The following is a 22920-nucleotide window of genomic DNA, read 5'->3' as shown; positions in this document are numbered from 1 at the left end:
TTTCTTTGATCTTTTCACAAAATCAAGGCCTCTTAAACCGACGTCAAACAACGCTTGCGTTGTGTTCATCTTTGTGTGAGTGAGGTTACCAGAGGCCCAATAACCTACTTCCCAATCTTCCCAATCCCCGACTCCCCACAACCATTCAATTCCTAACCCCCAAAAGGCTGGCAACACACTCGTAACGCCTCTGGTGTTTCGGGTGTCCATGGGCGGCAGAGATTGCTTCCGATTAGGTGAATAGTCAGCTCGTCGACTTATAACATAAAAAATATGTCTTAAAATCTGAAATTACTGAAGAGTAAAATCTAATTAAAGTAACAAAAGAAGGTATCTTACCACTAACTAAAGTTCAGGGTCCGAGATCTGGTTTCTAGTAAATATATTAATTAGCTCCAGACCAACGAAATCTAATTAGACAGAAAATAAAGTCTACTTTCCTGGAAAATATCTGAGGTTTCTAAATAGGCCTCAAATTTTTAGTACGGTACTCGGTTTGTTAAAGGAAACTTATAAATTCTAATTATTACAAAATCTAAGTAATCTTTTAGTAGTTATTTTGTGTAAAAAGGTATATATTAATATATGCCATATTGCAATTACTAACTTAATACCAATGGCATTAATTTCGCCTTATGTACCTACCACCATATTTAATTTAATTCATTGTATTGTCTACATTGAAGAAGAATAAGATAAGAAAGGGAAGAAGAAAAGAAGATTAAATAAATATATTTTATTAAGATTACCTTCACATCGCGGTAAACGATCAAAGAACGTACCTGTAACAAAAAGATTATGTAAGGTTAATAAATGTCGAAATAAATAAATGACACATTAAAATAGAATGCTTTTATTTAGTCACTAGCTACTCCCGCGGTTTTACCATTTTACTCACTCTACTCGGCTCCTATTGACCATAGCGTTATATTTTATAACGTCCTCAATGAATTTACTATCCAACATAGAAAGAATAATTCAAATCGGACCAGTATTTCTAGAGATTAGCGCGTTCAAAAAAACTAAATAAACTCTTCAGCTTATATATTAGTAGAAGTATAGATATAGATTTTAATATTCCAGATATAAATTTAAAGCTATACAATCATTCTGATTGCCATATCCTTTAATGATGCCTATGTAGAAAAACAAACAAAACCTAATAAACTTAAAAAAAAACCTTATTCACAAAAGTAACATTTTACTCAAAAAACCTGACGAATCATTTAAAATACAGCACGATCCATCAGAGCCCTCTGTCGGCGATCTCTGACGGCGTTCTCCATTTGTTTCCATTCCTCCTTGCCAGCTGGTGAAGCGGGCATTGAGGCCATTCTTATTCAAGACGCGCCTTCTACTCTGTGTATATCACAGTTTTTCTTTTGTTTTTACCCCAGTTCCGATACGGTACGAGTATTTTGTGTGAGAGACGCTGGGTACATTTTAAAGAAAATTTTCAATAGCAGGTAATATGTACATAGTGGTAAACAGATACTGATGAATATTAGTAAAATCATTCGATTATTTTACATTATTACATAATAAGTTCCATGTCTCACCCCGGTATCCTCCCCTCTCACTCGTCAGGGCGTCATATATGTACATACAACTAGTTTTTCGGATGAGTGGGTAACTCAGTAGTAAAACAGAGTCTTGAATTGTGTCTAGTATATGGCAATAGGCTCACCCCTATGGTTAAAAGTGGGTGTACATTGCATAGCGGCATGCCGTAATATGCACCTCTGCCTACCCCTTCGGGGATAAAAGGTGTGACGTTGCAGTATAACATAATTCATTTCTAACATTTCAATATCCTAAAATTCTAGAATAACACAGAGTCTAAGTCGTTTCTTAATACACGAACTCATAACACACCCAATAAAAAATAGTTGTAAGTAAAAAATAGTAGTAAGTAAACGTAACTGTTTTTTTAAGTATATTGTACGTATCAAAGTGTAACAATAGCTCAGTCCCAAATCCCGGATTACGTAAGACAACCAAAGAGTTTGAGGACGTTTGTCCTCGCGTACGTAGTGTGAGTATGCCATGGGATCGACACAGATGTTATATCCCATGAATAGTACCCCTTGAACAAACAAAACACCATGCGATTTGTTTTCATACACAATATTGAAGGGTCTTACTTGTGTTGTATTATTGGAAAACTCACAATGTTTGGAATCTGAAAACATTAACTATATGAGTATATTATCTTGTGAGTCGTAGGAGAAAATCAGGTTTGTTTCATTATGCATAATTCTCCACAATTATATTGTAACCCCTTTCTAGTCATGCTTCATTTTTTAAGTGGGGAAAATCATACAGTTTCTTATCCAGTCTTAGGAGGGGCGAGTAAAAGTGTCAGGCTCTTACTGACTAAAAACCACCCGGTTTATTCTCCGACTTTTCGAGCTGGAGCCCAGGTAACACGCTAGGCAGTCCGCAGCTCCGAGTAGGCATCAGCCTTACTGGACCTCATCTATGGTGGTTCGATGGCTCTTTGAGGCGCAAGGCGTCATACTGTTAATAACTAACCCTAATGCTAAGAAATTTAAGTATAAAAATCCAAAATCTTATGCTTGGTTTCGTCAGTAGTCACCATATTTAATTGAAAGTCTTTAACAAACCTGTAATAAGACATCACAATAAACAAACAAGGAAAACATAATGGTATTCTCATCTTCAACAAATCAAACTAAAGCTACTTAAATTCACAATTGAGTTTTCCCCGTAGTTTCGAAAGCCATTGAAACTATAAAATCGCTGGAAACATTTTTACCAATTCACGATTCCGAGTGGCGAATAAATATTCATGGGATCAGGCACGATCTCTCGCCACCGTCAATGGTTGAATAAAATACCATTTGGCAGCGTCCAGTAAACATCAGCGCATACGCCATGCGAATTTTTAATCGAATAGTTTTCAACCCTCTACATATGGATATAGAGTTGATTATAAGTTACGTCTTTTAAGAAACAGCTTGTATGTAAAATATATCCTATTTGCATTGTATTTCGTTGCCAAGTTCCTAGTTTTACTAAAATTGGGGTTATTACAACAAACAATGAATTGTAATCGTCTCACTAAGCCGTTCCTAAACTAGAAAGCTAAAATTACATTTAATGAAATTACACCATTTTACTAGCGAAGCTGTAATTGACTTGCCAAGCGTAAAGATTATGTTAAATCCTTATATCTGGTATACTACCTTAGCTTGTTAATGATCGATAGTCTTATACTAGTCCAACTCTACACAATGACAACCCAAGTTTGTAAGAGGGGAAATCATCCAATGACTTCACCCACCTTGGATAAGGCGTGATAGAATGTCAGAATCCTACTGACTAAAAACCATCCTATACCTTTGCCTGCCTAACCAGAGCCCCAGTAACTGCAACCTGTAAAGTTTTTCCGTAGCTCCGGAAAATCAAACTTCTAAAGAATTATCCAGTAAATACCTTTAGTAAAACAAATTAAGTGACAGACTCCCAGCTCCTAATATATAAAAAGTTATTTCACACGATCGACGAAAAATATAGAATATTTAATAGGCTAGAGTTATTGAGCGCTGAGATGGAAATAGTGACCTGAATGTGATATGTCACGGGCCCGTTTTAGATCATAAAGGTCACATCCCACATGAGATCTATTTCAGCGAGCTGTATTAATAATTGTCGTGTTGTATTTTTAATAGCCGTGTTTTTAACAAACGTATGGAATAAGTAACTTTTATAAAATGTGAAGTATTTTTACTTTCAGTTAATATCAAAGCAATTCACAAAAAGGACGAAAGTTTGTTTAAAAATTTGTCAATCGTCGCCGTCGTGGGTCGTGTCGTCAATTACGCTGCAACTACTGCACGGATTTTGATGCAATTTGGTATACAGACAGGGTAAGAGCTGATTTAGGTGACCGCACTTGTTATCCCACGGGAATTTGTCTATTAAAAAAGATCATATCATTATCATCAGCCACAGGACGTCCACATAATGACTGTCTTCTTGACTCTTCTTGGCTGACTCCCATATTAATTACTAATTACAAAAAAAAAACAGCCAAAAAAACAATCATTTAACAGCATTATTTAAAAGATAATTAAAAACAATTTATTTTTGACTCTTAAAAAAATATCGCTATTGTCATTTCAAAACGAAAAAAAAACCATCTTAACAGTAAATGGGCCAAACTTCCTCGAAACGACCGCTTCAACTTTCAAACTGTTGCTTAAATTAATTCAATTTTTCGTTTGCCCCTCTAATAGCCGTTTAGAGGACAGCTTAGTAAACAATATTAAGATTTCTAAGCCAAAGCACGAGCAAGTTTAATCTTGAAACAATTATTTGTAATGGTGGACACCATTACAAGTAATTGGAAAATATAGGAAGAAATGTAAGAAATATCCATTTACCGTAATGGCTATCACTTTGTAAGAGAATCGTTATTACTTTCAAAAGTTGATTGCGTTGTTTTAAAAGTGTGATTATAATTTTTGGTTGGTATCTGGAAGTCTTTGGGGGAGGCCAAGGATATCTTGTAGCTGATATAATGATGATCTGTTATGATCTGTACCCTTGGTATGAGTTTACTTTACGTTATACGAAAACAAAATGAGAGCGCACGATTAGTTAGTTTATTCGAGCCGGCCAATCAGTGCCCTTAGTACGAGTTGAACGAAAACGAAACGAGAACGCGGCCGTCGCTCTGATTGGTTTGTTCATTCGTGGCAGCCAATAAGAGTCCGAACGTCTTCTCAATTCATTTTCGATTTAGTTCAAAATTTGCATGAATATTACAAACAGATTCGGTCAATATACAGGCTACATATTATCACGCCATCAGCTAAGGAGAAGGAGCTGTGAACCTTTACTTTTCAAAAATCCCAATTTCTCTCAGAAGTCCCTTTTGTATGGAATACGAAAACGAGTATACAAGTCACCTGATAGTAAGCGATTAGCGCTGCCCGCAACACCAAAGGAGTTACAGGTTCGTTGTCGGCCTTTTAAAAGGAGTATCGGCTCGGAAACACGAATGAAGTCGCGGGTAAAAGATAATATTAGCTAAAGTGACTAGATGTAAAACAGTTACGTAGGTAGACAGAGGTTCCACGTTGTGTATTCGTTTGACCTATTTGAATACATTTGATTTCGCGGCGGTTTGCAGTTTGAATCTGTTTAATTTATGAGTACAACGTTATGAGCAAAATTTAATTACACAAACTTTTAGTCTGTTCTGGTGTATTTTGAATTAATTTAGTGTTTGATATTAATTTATTTGATGTTATGTACTGTAATTAATTAGTTGTTTCGTTACTGATTTATGGGACTGGTGGTCGCAGTGTATGGCGTTTTGATGTCTGAGCTAGATTTTTTTTTATTAACAGTTACAAAACCTAAATTCTGCATTGTGCTAGGACTACATTTTACTCAGAAAACCCACCAACAGAGTGCTTTTACACCACACATACTCAAGATGTGCATCTTCATGTTCGAGCACATCTTCCTCGCACAGCCACATTTAGTATCAGTGGAAACGGTCACATAGTTTCACAGCATAACTATTATATCCTCTCAGCATAGGTACATAGCACATCTCTTGTGGAAATGCTATTATTACACCTCCAGACACAATGTTTGTCCACTTCAGGCTTAACAAAGAATAACTATCAATTACTAATAATAGAACCTCGGTTTGTACCAAAAACATTAGAACCGTCCTCCTACACCGCCTCCAGTGGCCTGGAAACGTTTCAACTGTCTTCAAAGAAATATTAATCTAACCTTCAACGTACTTTGGTCGTATTTCATTTAAACAATAAGTTGGACATTTTACCATTGCTCGACTGTTTGTTAATTAAAAGTTAAATTCTAATTTATTGTATTGTAGGCCATGAAGAGCTCGGTTACCTAACTTACAAATTCTCCTTTTACAAAATAAATTTACGAAAAGCTTCCCATCCATGTTTCACAAAATGGAAGCCAAATTCCTTCAGTAACTTCATGAATTTAAAATGAGAAACCTAACCAACAACAAAAAATCTTAAGTGTCCGGAACGATTGCAGGAAATTGCTTTTACGTGGTTATAGTGTGGATGTACTGGGTGTTAATCGAAGGGTTCTCACGCACAACAAAGCCACCCATAGACTTATCTCAGCCAGTCGCAGCTTCCACATAAACCGCCCCTTACTGAATTAATAGCACAATTATCGCGATCTTTTCTTTGCCTCTCGATTTGAAATTCCATTCTCGTTTGAACTAGATTATCGTTTGTATCTCGATTCATGTTCATCGAGTTTATGTTCTAGAGCACTCGATGATACTGTTTTGACATTCAGATTAGGGATCGTGAGCCGCAATCTGTTTGTCTGTACACTTCAGACGCGAACTGTTTAGTTTATGCTTGTGAGCTTCTGAATAGCGTTCTCGCTTCGAAGCGTGGTAAGGAATATAGTTCAGTTATTAGCTGTGTGTGTCTAATAGGATATTTAGTTCCTCGCACTTCAAATATAATAATGTTTATTAGAACTGGAAGGAATAATCAGGATCTATTTTCTGCTTGATTATTTTAAGTTATTTTTAAAATATGGTCATTTTACTGACAGACATTGTAAAATCATTGATTTGAATATTAATAATTATGCCAATTTTATTAAATACTAGCTTCTACCAGCGGCTTCGTCCATGTTCCCGTGGGATACAAAACACACCCTGTCTGTATACAAAATTCATCAAATACCAATCAATAGTTTTAGCGTGACTGAAGAACAAACATCCAAACAAACAAACTTTCACAATTATAGTATTAGGACGATAGTGTAATTAATATAAAATTTCGACTCTTAATATTTATTGAGTCTTGAAGTCATATTCATAGTCACGTAGAAGATTAAGAAAAATAAAATTCACAACAGTTGATTTGAAACTTAATAAGAAAAGATATGAAGGCTAATGAAATATCGAGCGTCAATATTTCTATTGAGTTCTAATTATTGGAAAAGAATAATTGAATTTTCTCTTCTTTGCAGAATGTTTTATAGAATATGTGATAATATAATTAAATTGTATTATATTTTATCTATCTCATATCAAATGTGAGAATTTTACCATATCCTATACTTAGATGTTACTTATACATAAAACATTATTTAAAGCCACAAAATTACTACAGTACTTAATAAACCAGTATAGTTCTACGGCGTAGTCATTCGTAGCATTTCGTAGCAAGCGGCTTAGCATTTCGTAGCAGGTAGAGTTGATCGTCTTAGTGCCAATGGTATGCAGTATACACAGACTTACAATTTCTATGTATGTAAGGACTTACAGCTTTAAACCTTTTACTGGAAGTATTATTTATACGTACTAGCCGACATCCCACGAATTTTGTTTCCTTAACCTTCTCCTAAAAATAACAAACCAAACAAAAATAGGATTCGTGAAATCGGTTAAGCTGCTCTCTAAATTTGCGCATAGAAACACATTTAGCGAATCATTTTTATAATAGGTTTTTTTTTATAGAATAAGCCGGTAAACGAGCAGACGGATCACCTGGTGGTAAGCAATCGCCGCCGACTTGCGTAATAGGATATTTTTTATTCCACGGGAACGTTTTTCTAGAAATTCTTAAATTAATTTACCGGAGGTCCAATTTTGAGTTGTGGAATCCCCAACAAGCCTTAAAATAATCTTAGAATCTCTATAGAGCTTTGCCCCACCAAAAAATATATTGTACAGGCATGCCAAATGTAGCATTCTATTGCTGCTCTATTAGTGATAACTAAAAACATGATTAAAAGCCTTTAGACCTTGCGGTTTCTATATAAATCTAAGAACAAAATATTACATTTAGGTTAGGTACCAGTTTAGATTAATTGCAGTTATAATGGTAGAAATAATTAAATTAAGTGCTTTATATTATTACAATGCGATCATAGGGTGTTTAGCTATGAAAGCAAGGAATGTCATCACCAATATCACCTTTAGTAATCCTACTTTTAATTCATAGTCATAACGAAACAACAATGTAAACAGAACAGACAGAGCGAATGTCAAATATAATGACTTTGTGGACATAACTGACGCACGCACGCCAATGACGTTTCGTTACATCTAATCACTAACGTTCAAACACGAAATAATAATTAGAATATGCATTCATATATATTATAAAAAAATAAATTAACTAACAGTATGTATTTATACCAAATTCATATTAAAATCCGTACACATTACATTAATAAATCTTTTTTTTATTGAATGACTCGTTGTGTTCCTTGTGCAAGCGTACTAAGAAACGCAGATGGTCGCGATAAATACAGGAAATAGGCCTTGGGTTTTTTAAATTCTTTTTATTTCCTAATTTTTATCCGCAACTTTCTCAGAATAATAATTAAGTAACCAAGGGTGTTATTTTTGTGAGGACCGCCCGGAGGACACGGTAGAACATACGGTGGCGGTGTGCCCTGCGTGGGCTGACCACCGCCAAGTCCTCAGGGATGTGGTCGGCGACGGCGACCTCTCGCGCCCGGCACTGGTTCAGGCCATGGTGCGGAGCGAGAGGGACTGGGATGCCGTCTCCTCCTTCTGCGAAGCAGTCATGCTAGCTAAGGAGGAGGCGGGGCGCGTGAGAGAACAAACCTCCTCACGCCCCAGCCGTCGCGAGAGACACTCCGGGCGTCGGGGATCGCGAGACGATCTCCGGCCACCGTAAGTGCGGGCCTGCGGACGGCGAGCAAGGGTAGCTCACCGCCCGAACAGAACCAGACCCGTGCGTACGGCGCGTAGCGTTCCGCGCGCGCCTCAAAGAGCCATCAGACCACCACAGATGGGGCCCAGCAGGGCTGATGCCTGATCCGGAGCTGCGGACTACCTAGCGGGTTTACCGGGGCTCCGGCTCGAAAAGCAGGAGAAGGAACGGGGTGGTTTTTAGTCAGTAAGAGTCTGACACTCCTTCTCGCCTCGCCCAAGGCGGGAAAAGTCATTGGATGATTTTCCCCCTCAAAAAAAAAAAAAAAAAAAGGGTGTTATTTTCATTGCATAATTTTGATTAATTTACATTTCTTGTACATTGATGAAATTAAGTGGTATACTCACTTAGGCAGGATCTGGCATTGTCATTTCTAACCCCCAAAAAGCTGGCAACGCACTTGTAACGCTTCTGGTGTTTAGGGTGTCCATGGGCGGCGGCGATTGCTTACCATCAGATGTTATACAAGCTCGTTTAGCGGCTTCTGCCATAAAAAAATCACTAAACGTAAACAATCACAACTGTTTTAGTTAGTATTATTATTGTGTAACAAACACTTTCACAAACAAACCGACGAACTCAATTAGAATAATTATATATAGCTACATTACATATTCACAAAACTGTGACTGATCCCTAACTTATATGAAGAGAACGTGATATGAATGATTATGTATTTCAGTAAAGGGTAGACTGAAATTCAGTACAATACTCAATTTCAGATTAAAGCTGTGTGATGTGATGTAAATTCAATATATTCATGGGTTGAATTAATTCCATTTGGGCTATCAATTTGTGTCGACCACTTTGTAAATATTTGAGTTATCAAAGTAAAGTGTTATTCTGTTTTGGCACGTAGTTTAATGAAATAATATGATATTATATTTGATTTTCTTAAAAAGCAAACGTTGGGTTTGGTTGTCATGTATATGTGAACTTATATGTTTGTAAACGCACCCACGACAGGAAAAATGCCTACCGTGGGGAAATGCTTTTTATAAAAAAAGTCTTATGGTAATTCTTAATCCTATTTAATTGAACTGACAATTTTATATGTTCGTTAATCTTTGAAAACCTCTTATCATTTATAAATAGAGAAACTTGTAATCAATCAATTAATATTAAGCTCAGAAGGGGCAATGTACATAGTAATCACATCTTTTACCACTGTTACTATAACACTCATCTAATTAAAGATTTTGCTGGATTACCGGACTAAAAACAAATCCAGAATCAATTTCATATTCAAAACAAAATCTGCAGTCAAACTGTCACTGCCGTTTAGATTTCCAATCAACTGCAGTTTCCCAACTGATGGACCACACGCGACAGACGTTGCATGTCACTCATACCAGGACACATTTCTTTGTTTCAAGCATCGAATCAACATATCTGAATCTGTTGTTTAGATTGTTTGGAAGGTTTTGCAGGCAAAGGAATTTGAAATAAGGTCAGGCACTCAATACTACTTTATAGCGACGACTGCTGAACAAGGGTTCTCGGGCTCGATACCCAAGTCGGGCAAAGTATTACTGAGCTTTTTTCAGTTTTTCGTTAATTTCGCAGTAGTAGCACGAAGTATTAGAATCCTAGAATCGTGCCCAGTATATGGCAATAGGCTCACCCCCTATTACATAGGAATTATAACACAAATGGTGAAAAGTGGATGTTGCCGTAGTGTACAACTGTACAAGTGTGCACCTCTGCCTACCACTTCGGGGATAAAAGGCCTGACGTTGCGAGTACCCATTCATATAAACGCGTTACGTTATGTTTTACAAGTTATTACAAATAGAACTCAAAACTATGTAACAAAAAGTAACTATACATATTCTAGGAACAGTATGCGTAATATTACGTACATTTGTACGTGCTTTAAATCCAAAACCCGTCTTAGAAACCGTACTAATATCAAGAAATAGTTTAAAGTTTTGAATTTAAGTTTCAATGTTACTAGTTTATAGTTCAGGGTCTAAATGTAATGAGGGTTTGAGCATTAGTGGCCCCAACTTGAATGACTCTGTCGACGCTTGGGCTTTAATATATCAAACGTATTTCTCTACCAAATAACTTCTATATAAACTAAACTTAGGTACTAAGTTTGAAGACCTAGATTTGTAACTTTACAGTAAGACTTGTCTAGATATGTTACCGATTGCGGCTGAGAACTTTATGATGTAGCTCTGAACTAGTGTTTCATTTGTCGAACGCTGACACAAAACATAACTAATATCAATCTGTAAATGTATTTTATGTCTGTACTAAAAGAAGATTGTTTATGTACTCTCTCATAACAATAGCTCGTTATAGTCTACAGCTGTACCCTTAGTATGAGTTTGCTTTCCGTCTAAAGTAATCGAAACGAGAGTGCGTTTGGCGCTCTGATTGGCCGGCTCAAATAAACTAACCAATCGCTCTCGTTTTGATTGCTTTAAACGTAACGCAAACTCGTTCTAAGGGTACTGGACTAGAGACGTACTCTATAGGATTTTTTTGCAATATTGCCCAGTGTTTGTAAGTAATTATTTGATTTGGAGCCCTATTCATTAAAGAATTCAACGTCAAATCTCAATGATGTTATTATTTTGCCACCTTCCCTAATATTCTCACGGTAAAATACTCCCTAAGATATTCACATTTCGTATACAAACGACTAACAAATTGGCAAATGTTTGCTAGAACAACGTATTTATGTGGAAGTGTCAAACGATAAGTAACATATTTATACGGATGTACCCTCGTCACTGCTCCCTAGACGACAGACTGGCAGACGTACCGACAATGTTAGCATCACTCTGGAGTAATAAACAAATACCATTCAATACACAAATGTGTGTTGAAATAAAATGGTGAAAGAGACATTTTTTTATAGAATAGGGGTAAATGAGCAGGCGGTTTAGCTGATGGTAAGCGATCAGCGCTGCTCATGGATACCTATAGCACCAGTGGAGTCATAGGCGCATTGTCAGCCTTTTAAATAGGAGTACGTTCTTTTCTTGAACAGTATTCAAGAAATACCTGAAAGATATATAAAAATACTGCATTGAGGCTATATATATACTGTTCTATACAGTTTATTTTATTTCATCATCATCATCAACAGCCTATAAGTGGCCACTGTTGACCAAAGGCCTCTTCTCACACAACGATATTTAGTCGTTTTGTTATTGTGATAAGAATAAAACTAACGAGTATACAAAAAACTTTCTTTTTGAAAGCTGTTTGTAATCATGAGTACAATCACGTGTTTAAATATCCTTCACTAATTACAAGTTACCCTATATATAGCATGTTCTATTAATTTTACCACGAAAAGCATTTAGCAGTAATTCGTCTTAAAACACTAGGTATTAATTCCAATTGATTTAGCTCTGAGTGTTAATCCAACATTAGCTAGTAACAACGTTGCTACCTCTAGTAGAATATTATTAACCTATTTAAGCTTAAAATTCTGAGAAACTATATAAAACCCGTCTTAGTACTAAGTAATACTAACCTCAAGAACACACAGACCTTTGATTTATTCCAAGAAATGACTAAATATCAACACAAACTAAACATAATTATGACGTAGTAGTATTTCAAGTACCAACAGATTAACTTGCCTCTATCAAAATATTTTCATTGAATTTTCGACTCTATATCAAAAGAAAAAAGTTGAAAATCTTACACAGAACAGATATAAAGGAGTACTTTGAAGTGCTGTCCTATGTGTGCACGGTGACACATCAAGTTAGGACAAACCAGTATAAAATAACCGTAGAATTTGCGCAAATGTTAAATAAAGTGGGACCAAGATAAACTGGTTATGTGTAGCCGAAACCTAAGCCTCAATTTGCGTTTCATAACACCTAATTTTCCTTCACAAATACCTAGACTGCTGAATCAACATGAATAAACATTTCAGCTGAAGGGATCTCCGGCTTATTATTATTACAGTGAGGCTGAAAATTTCAAAATATCATACATTTTGTGCCTACGCGTTTTGTATTACTTTAATGCTTAAAAAATAAAAGAGATTGTTTTTATATTTCTGTTGTTATTTTTAATTTTAGATGGATTATCAAAATTAATTATTTTTAACTTTACTCCCACATATATGTACTTATAATGTAAAGCTAATTGTTACACACAGAAGGTAAATAATTTTATGTAATTAAATTAAGCCATTTTCTTTATTAATTAGGAGAGAAATTCCAGTTAAGTTTTAATTAAATTATTTACCTATTTATCTAACCTTATACTTATTATATAAAACTGAAGAATTTATTTGTTTGAATACACATCAGTGTAAGAATATTACTTCTGAATAAAAAAATTATATGATACGTTACGCTTTTTATCCTCGAAGAGGTAAGCAGCGGTACCCATTACGGTACGTATATAAATAATTATGAAATAAATATTTCTATCTAAATGTGTATAACACAAAATATACAATATCATAATAGTGCATCACTTACTAAATCTCAAACATCTCTTTCTCTCATTTAAATAATAAGGTAAAAAAAAAACATATTAAAAATAGAACACAAAAAAACCTTTTCGAAAATAAAATCCGCACACAAAATGTTTCATTCAACAAAAAATATAAACTCGGCGATAAATTCCGAAAAGCCGATTACCATAGCAAGCGGTTCACAAGCCGAACAGATTAACCCGAGCCCACACAAATATTTGACAAACATTATCAGTACATACTTATACTAAAGGATCACTCACTTTATATCACATCAACAGCCTATAAGTGGCCACTGCCTCTTCTCACACAGAGAAGGTTTGAGCATTAATCGCCACGCTTGCTCAATGCAAGTTGGCGATTTAAAACTTATAATTAGAAATTATAAGCCCAGGTTTCCTTGCGATGTTTTCCTTCACCGTTTGTCAGTGGTGTCTAAATAATCTTGCGTTGAAATAAAATGAAAAGGAGAGTACATCGTCGTCAACATCACGCCTTTTATTCCCGAAGGGGTAGGCAGAGGTGCACATTATAGAGAGTACATAATATAACTCGGAAAAGTCACATTGGTTACTTAAAATTGTAGATTTTGACATTTTCATAATATGTATTTGACTTTCTATAATCACAATAACATCATGACACAAATTACTATGTCAATTCAATCAAAATTAAATAAATGAGCATAAAATATGGAACGGATTTTAATAAATAAAGCTGCCATAAAATTATTCGACTGATACGAATCGGTTGGCCGCAACAGCTGAAGCGTAGCTGTGAATCTGCCACTCGTTCCATTGGATATTCAATTGTCAGTTTCATAAACTGACTGAGGAATTAATTTTTTAACATTATTTATTTTAAACGTTTCCGATAAAGTATTCGTTCGATACTTTTGACGTAGATTCTGTTTGTACTTTGAAATACAAGATGTGTTTGTCTTTCTGTCATATAACTTTATACATTTAATTTATTTTAAGTGGGGAAAGTCATCAAGTCTCTTCTTCCGCCTTGGGCGAGGTAAGCGAGAGTGTCAGACTCTTACTGTTAAAAAGCCTCCCCGTTCCTACTCCAGGTTTTCGAACCGATACTATCAAAATATTCGGTTGGGGTTCGGTTAACGGGCACAAGACTTACTGAGCTTCGGTTTTTCTAAAATTTCTCAAATGGTGAAAAGAGAGTGTACATTGTACAGCGGCATTATGTGCCATAATGGTGCATCTCTGCCTACCACTTACGAAGGGGAAACGTCGTGATGATACTTTATTATCAAAATATCACAAAAAACAGTTTATTCCACGTTTTATTTTCAAACAAGACACAAAATATTATTGAAAATATTGATTTGAAAGTTTTAGATTCCAAAAGGGTGTATGTGGTTACATTTTAACTGAATCTTTTTCAATCGAAATAAAAAATCCCATTTGAGTTGAGCGTTCCATGGAATATTCTAGCTAAATTGTCGACAGTGCGGTTGTAAAATGTTATGTGGGCACAAATTGTCCATCCCCTCGTATAATGCTCGGCGCAGTTTCATAGAACGATAGAATAAACTTCTAACAATTATTTACTAACTCGTTGGTTGGTAGACTGGCAACGCGCCTGTGACTCCTCTGGTACTGCGGGTGTCCATTGGTGGAACTGATCGCTTACCATCAGGTGACCCGTCTGCTCATTTGCCATAAAAATAGAGGTTCAATTCATAAAGAAATACCTACCTAGGACTTATAGTACATACCATGATGTGCGAAAATTAATAGATGATTGGGTAGTTTCCTCAGTCAAATATATAAATTCGACCTTTCAATACAATAAAATATTTAAAAAATAGTCACACGCAAGGCTCGGATACCGGTTAAATTTTCAAACCGTTATTATGTACTTGTACGCAAAACCTTTACATTGGGTTTCGTTCGCGAAACCGGTTTTTTTAAACCGGTATTTGGAACAGTATTTTTATAAAGGTTTTTTCGGATTAAACGGTTTAGAGCAATTAAAAACCGATTAATACGACGCACATCAAAGAAACGCCGCGCGCTGTTCAGATTATATTCAATAATAATATTTCAACGCGTGTACCGACATGCCCCTCGTCGAATAAACCGGTTAATTTAGGTTAAATAAAGTTCTTTAAATGTTCACGTTCTTAAGAAAAGTTCGGAGGAAAACCGATATAAACCGGTATTAACCGGTAATTTTTAAACCGGTTCCGAGCCTTGGTCACACGTTCATTCATAGATTTGATAATCTAATTTTCTAGGAATACGTCTGCTGTTTGATCTAAAAATACAAAATTCATAGAAAATATCGTTTTGTCGTTTCGAATAAAGTATTGAATTTGACAAGTAGGAAATTAGCCTATTATAATATGTGACGCTTCTTACTTTGAATTAAGTTATTATTAGGTATTTTAGTCGGTTTATTTCTCAAAACGCTTAGATTATTACATTCAAGACCAAGTTGAACATCAAAACAAAAATTAAAAAGCAACAAAAAATATTTAAACATCGCTAACCTACTTTCATATAACCACATTGAACCGTTTCCGGGAAACTACTTTAGTTAAACTAAAAATTTTCCCTTTAATAAAAAGAGCTGCGGGTACCCGGTCAAAGTGGTTGCTCCCGGATTATCCGGGCAATCTTACCCCGAAAGTTTAAGCGAAAAGGGTCACAAAATGTGTTACACAACAACATGGGAATATTTAACATATTTACATTTATCGATGTGAGTTAAGAGTTGGAGCGATAACCTTTGTCTTTGAAGATTTTAACAAAAGTATTTTATTAGTGGAATATTTTTAATAAAGAGGCTAATATTCCCATACTTGTATTTTTTTTTAACGATTTTCTATATTGAGATATGAATCAATTATTATGTTATTGGATTTTTCACGTAATTGTTTGACGAGGAATTTGATTATTATGTTTCAAAGTAACTGTCGTAATGTTGCTGAGTAGCAGCGTCGACAGTTGTCGCGTCGTGGGTCGCGGAATGCCGATGAATAAGCCTCTAGCAAGCTTGAAACTAATCGAGTTCCTCGTCAAACAAATACAGAATAAGCGATAACACAATAATTAATTTAGTATGTCTCACGAGAGATAGGAATCATTAATTGTAAATAGTCCACCTTACGCATTCACCATTTAATTTGCTCAACAAATCCACTATCGATTAACACAAAACGAATGACTTTCGTCTTTAAATAGTAATTCGGAAAAGCCATTTGAACTATTTTACATTTGACTTAACAATTTTCCACTGCCTGCTTCACTCACGGTCGGTATCACCAGTCAACAGAAAGGTCTTGGCTCTCGACCCCTGTCACAAACACACAGCATCGCAAAAAATCTTCTATTTATAGAAGTACTCGTTCCAAACAAAAAATAGGACGAAATTCTTGTTTCAGGTCAATTCAATTTGTAAGTGATTGTAGCTATTCCTGTGTTTGTTCTAGTGCCTTTATTTGAAAGAAAAAGAAATGAAACGCTTCGGAAAATAGGTGTTTGGTCGTGTCAGGGATTGTTTTTTGTTTTTTTTAGAATAGTAGAAATTATTATGAAATTAATGGGTTAATGGGAAATATAAAAAAGTGTTTACAATTTAACCTCATTTTTTCACCAATTATCTAAATACCACCCCTGATTTTCAAGCCGGAACCTGTCTTGTAATATCAGTCACATAAAGTCAACTAAACTACCTTTATAATTTTGATTTCTACCATTAAAATGCTCAGTAGTCACACATCGAAGTTATCAAAACATTGTGACTACATACTTTTTTGAGTGAAAGGAAGATCATCCAATGACTTCTCCCACCTTGGGCGAGGCGAGAAGGAGTGACAGACTTTCACTGTCTACAAACCACTCCGTTCCTACTCCTGCTTTTCGAGCCGAAGCCCCGGTAAACCCGCTAGGTAGTCCGCAACTCCAGATATTTTCACGACCCACATAACCAATATCAAAAGGTAACACGTCCCTTCTAGTCACGTTAACAATAACAATCCAAGTAATCTCCTTTTAGAAATTCGGTTAAAACTTCCGAGTACTGAAAAAGCCGGCGTTAAATAAAATATGAACCGCGTACCTGCATAAACAAAGGCAGTAAGATCAAGTGGGAGGCGGACTGAAGCCGATGTCCGCAGTCGGGAACAACAGAACAAAAAGCGACTAAACCTAGCCAATTGTGTGCCAACCCTAGTATAACTGCGCCCTATTGTCGCCAGACACCGGTTAATTTCTATTTAGGTTTAAGCATTTTTGTTTTAGGTGAAGAGGCTTTAGATTTTGTTGTTAAAGAATTGAAATTAAGTAGGTATGATAAAGATTATATCGTCGTGGTTATCGGAGGTTTAAGACGGCCACTCTTCATGTATGAGGATGCTGATTCGAAACCTATGTACCGTATGGCAGTGGTGTCTAAATAATCTAAGAAAGTACATATAGCCCGGAAAATGTTACATTGGTTCTTGCCGTTAGTAGATTTCGAAGCCTCACCCCCTCATGCATGAGGAGCGGGTGTCTTAAACCTACAGATCTCCACGACATGTATGTTTTAATATCACTATGTAGTTATAAGCTTGTCGTTTAGTCGAAAAAGTATTATAATAAAACTTTCAGAAGTAATAACTTCTGCTTACCTTTTTGTAGACAAATTGGCGTAATACTATGTTATACACAACTACACTACTACAAACACGCGCAGTTTTAATAACGTCAATCGAAACTTTCTTGTTTCGAGGTTGTGTGGAAGTTGTGAGTGCCCGCAAACGCGAGCGGCCGTCATATCTACTAGTACATATGTACGTATAATATACTAGCTACTTCCGCGCGGTTTCACCCGCTCTGCTAGGCTCCTATTGGTCATAGCGTGATGTTTTAGCCTATAGCCTTCCTCAATAAATGCACTATCCAACACAAAAAGAATTATTCAAATCGGACCTGTAGTTCCGGAGATTAGCGCGTTCAAACAAACAAACAATCAAACAAACAAACTCATCAGCTTTATAATATTAGTATAGATTTGTATGTATGTAATATGTAGCCTTATATTTAGCTAACAATATACTCTTTCTTAATATGAGTTCCTGTATTATGTACGTTGTTTTACCAAAGGGTCATTAACCCAACAGGCTAGAGAACCACCTTAGGAGGCTGGCGTTAGGCGAATAAATCAAGGGTTTGATACAGAAGGCAGTTCTTTTGTAAACGGCACGTCTGTCTCTGAAGTAAGTAGTATTTAAAAATGTAATTTTAGAGGATTTTAAATAAATAAATATATGAAACCACTTCGTTGATCGTTGACTGCTAGGTTGGGCGACAGCTTAGCAAGAGGTCCCTGGTTCCATTCCCGAGGTTAACAAAATGTTGCTGGATTTTTTTGGCCTATCGAAAACTTCTCAGTAGTAACACGGAGTAGGGAATTGTCTCCAGTATATGGCAATAGGCTCACCCCCTATTACATGGGACTTATAACACAAATGATGAAAAATGGGTGTACATTGTACAGTGGCATTAAGTGCCGTAATGTGCACCTCTGCCTACCACTTCTGGGATAAAAAGCGTGACGATACGATACGATAAATATATGAAATTATAATAATATCGTACCACAATTCACGTACTTTTTAGAGTAATAAAATATGTCTTGGAATTTCAGAATTACTTCGCATTAAACAAGTAACATGAAAACTTAAGCAATGCCTAATTAAAAGCCTTACGAATAAACTTCTAATTGCTATTTGTGAAACAAGAATTTAACGAACCCGTCTCATATTAACACTTAATTAGGTGTTACTTAAAGAAAGCTTTAATTAGGGAATCGTTAATTTAATTATTCGAGGACTTTAGTCTGTGACCTTGAACTGACGGTGTTGGTTTTTTTTTTTTATTTTAACCTTCTCTGTTACTTTGGGCGTTTTTATAATTATTTGCTTTTATTAATTTCGATGTGAAAAAATTGATTATTTTGTTTATGATATAAATCGGTAAACAAGCAGATGGATCACCTGATGGTAAATAATCCTCGCCGCCAGTCATGGACACCCAAAACACCAGAGGCGTTAGAAGTGCGTTGCCGGCCTTTTGGGGGTTAGAAATTTAAGGGTTGTTGGGGAATTGGCAAGATTTGAGTAGGCGAGATAATTGCACCCCCGGTAACCTCGCGCACATAACGACACACAACGCAATCGTTGTTCCACGTCGGTTTTCTGTGAGGCCGTGGTATCACTCCGGTCGAGCCGGCCTATTAGTGCCGAAGCATGGTTCTCCCACACTTAATACAACAACAACAATATTAGTTTAAGCGAATTCGGTTTAAAAAACACAGGAAATCCACGTGTAGAAAAACAATCTTCTAATTACAAAAAAATAAAAAAAAACTACATCTCACTCCCGTATGTGGCCAGTATGTAAGCTAGTTTATAAAGTTGCAAACTTCTCAGTGCTCTCACATTTAGTTGTTCAGAGACTCGCAGATCAACCTACTCCTTACCACCTATTACATTTTCTACTTTAACATTTTGTCTTAAAGTTGAAAATCCAATGAACAACACTGGCGGATTGGTGTAGGTTGAAGTGCTGGCGTTACAAACAAAGTGACGTATATAGGTGGAGTTTATACAGGGTGGGGGCAATTAGTCAAGCGGTCGGCGGTCAGCGATACCTTTACCCTATATTGTTTCAATGTTGCTAGAGAATTTCCATTGAAGTTTGTTTACAAGTATTGAGGTGTTATTTCATCACCCCGTAGCTTGTTCGTGAACGCGATTGGATCATAAATCATTGCTGCCTGTTCGAACCATATTTAACGGTGCTTCTAATTTATTTTCTTCCTAGCTTCTACCAGTCGCTTCGCCCGCGATTCCGTGGGATAAAAACATAGGCACTATTATCCAAATCAGCTCATACCAAATTTCATCAAAACCCGTTCAGCAGTTTCAGCGTGATTGACGGACAAATATCCAAATAAACTAACTTTCACATTTATAATATTTGTGTGAAATGTTATAATAACAATGGTCTCACATACTTAGGGTCTAGTTTCAAATTCTGAAATATTGTTTGTATATCATCTTAAGTGGCAAGTTGATGTGACGTTCATTAAAACAGAGCTAAAATCTATAGACAATAACTACATACAAGAATGGTTAGCACAAAACAGGAATTTACTAGAACGAAATAAAAAAGTCCCCTTGAACCGACACACAGGAGAAAACGACTTGTAACGCCCACATCGTTCGCCTCACGTTACAGCAATAAATATTACAATAAAACTTTTGTTTCTGAACATTTGCTACGAAACTAACTATATATAATATATTTACGACCTACTTATTTTTTCCTTGAAAAAAATGTACCTACTTTTTTGAGGTAGAAATTTTATCCAATGACTTCTCTGGGTGAGGCGAGAGGGAGTGTCAGACTCTTACTGATTAAAAACCACCCCGTTCCTACTCCTGCTTCTAACTTACAGTTAATTATATTTAATACAACGTCACGCCTTTTGTCCCCGAAGGGGTAGGCAGAGGTACACATTACGGAACGCAATGCCGCTAGACAATATACCTACGCCTCTTCTCACCATTTGTGTTATAGGTCCCATGTAACAGGGGGTGAGCCTATTGCCATATACTGGGCACATATTTTATTTGGCTATTATATAGTTTTTATTAAACAATACCTACCAATAACTCTTAACAGATTCTTGTCGCACCATGTGACGTAGAATATCAATAACTATAATTGCTCTACAAGGCAATATTTATTATTATACAATCGATACAATTGACTATCTCATTGATCTTGAGTTCCAAGTTCTTGGTCAGTAAAGGTCTATGAATCCAATGTATTTAAAAGTAATTCTGAACCTTACTACTAAAAATTTAATCTAAGAAAAATACTGTTTTATTTGGTGTTGGTCACTGCACGATTGGTGCTGTGACTGGACAATCGGCTGCTGCGTATCGTGTAGCGGGTTCGATTCCCGCACGGAGCAACTCTTTGTGTAGTCCACAAATTGTTATTTCGGGTTTGGGTATCATGGAGTTTGTAATCTTGTATGTTTGTAAACGCACCCCACGACACAGAAGAAAATCTAAGTGTGAGGCAACGTTTTTTTAAAAAAGAAATAACAGATAACCGTTTAAAAAAATGTACATACTCCTTAAATTATACTACATTTCCTATTTTTTTTTCTATAAATTATAATAACCAACGTAACGAAAACGTAGGAACATGAATCAACTGTTGATGATAGTATAATTTAATCAGCGTATCAAAAATTTCGACGCCCGTTCAAAATACTTTCAAACTTTCTTTAAGTATTTTAATGAAATTATCGCGAATATCTTTATTCAAAGTTGAGTAATTTCATTAAAATGGCGCTTGGAGTTGTCAGTTGTTATATATAAACAAAATTATAGGAACAGTATTTCAATTCCATTTATAATATGTATTGACGTTTAAAAATAATAATGATAAGTATTCTTTTATCGTTGATAAGTCTGCGTTTGGCCACCAACCCGCTTTCTGTCGGAACGGCGAAGCGAAGTAATTTATTGATATGAACCAATTACACAATCATTAATTGAGTCAATCAGACCACCAGTCAAGTTCAATCGTGATTCTAAAATAAAATATACCTACAACACCTCATTTGATATTTGTTGATGCATATACCTCAAAAATGTATATCATCACTTATCGTTAACTGAAAAACAACAAGCAATAATCACCCTTCACTCGCAAATTAATAAGGTAAAAATCAGCATAAATACATTACCCCCTACCAAGGCTCATGTTCGCTCTCTGCGCTTAAAAGTCAACGACATTACTTCCCCATTCGAGCCGCGGTACAGTCGACGACAACCTCGTTACGTTGAATAATTACAGTAATGCTGGAGGGGTATTAACCTTCTCCACAGGAGCATAGCATTTAAGGCTGGATCGTCAACCAACAATCTTTCTTTTTTCCTTACCTGAACTAGGTTTTAAATTCCTTACTCCGTATTCTTCTTAGTAATGAACACTTGGTTTAAGCATGGATTTCCATAACGTAACGCCTTTGGGTGCTTTTCCACCAGAGATGGGCTATGTAGCTGTGCTATGAAGATGTTATAAATAAGTTGTGAAACTATGTGACTGTTTACACTGATACTAAACTAGGAAGTTGTGCGAGGGAGATATGCAGCTCTAGTATGCAATGTATCCGGAGCTGCGGACAACATAAGAGGTTAACGGGGCTCGGACTCATAGCAGGAGAAGGAACGGGGTGTTCTTTTGTCTGTAAGTCCGCCTCACCCAAGGCGGAAGTAGTCATTGTATAATTTTACCCTCTCAAAAAAATAATACGATGTATCGATATTAGGCAAGCCATTCATGGTATAGAAATTGTAACTTACATATAAACCAAGTTAGCCACGTTTGATTTATAGATAAGGTAAACAGGAAACTCATCCCACAAAATTTCCGCATCATAACAAAAATCTACATGCATTACTTTCCAGAGAACAGCACCTTTTCTTCGTATGAAATTTTAAAGATATAAATGGTGCATTCCCGTAATATTACGCTGAGTTATATTGGCTGCAAAATGGTCTGCGGAATTTAAAATGGCTCCCAAAGTTAAGAGAGATGACAGAATAACTCCGTCCAAGAATTGATGCGGGCTATAAATCTTTCGGGAGCTTTCTAGTTAATTAAAGAGATGTTTTTCTAGCAC

General features: G+C 36.0%; 1 protein-coding gene across 1 annotated transcript in view; it reads right to left on the bottom strand.

Annotated features, from left to right (window-relative positions):
• The window catches only part of LOC118275515 (uncharacterized), a 197660-nt gene that overhangs the window by 57863 nt on the left and 116877 nt on the right, over positions 1 to 22920 (bottom strand). The gene's annotated exons all lie outside the window — the stretch shown is intronic.

Source organism: Spodoptera frugiperda, chromosome 8, assembly GCF_023101765.2.
Source record: "Spodoptera frugiperda isolate SF20-4 chromosome 8, AGI-APGP_CSIRO_Sfru_2.0, whole genome shotgun sequence".
In the NCBI taxonomy this organism is placed as follows: Eukaryota; Metazoa; Arthropoda; class Insecta; order Lepidoptera; family Noctuidae; genus Spodoptera; species Spodoptera frugiperda.
Note: the sequence above shows the minus strand (reverse complement) of the source record. Positions and strands in the feature narration are given on the sequence as shown.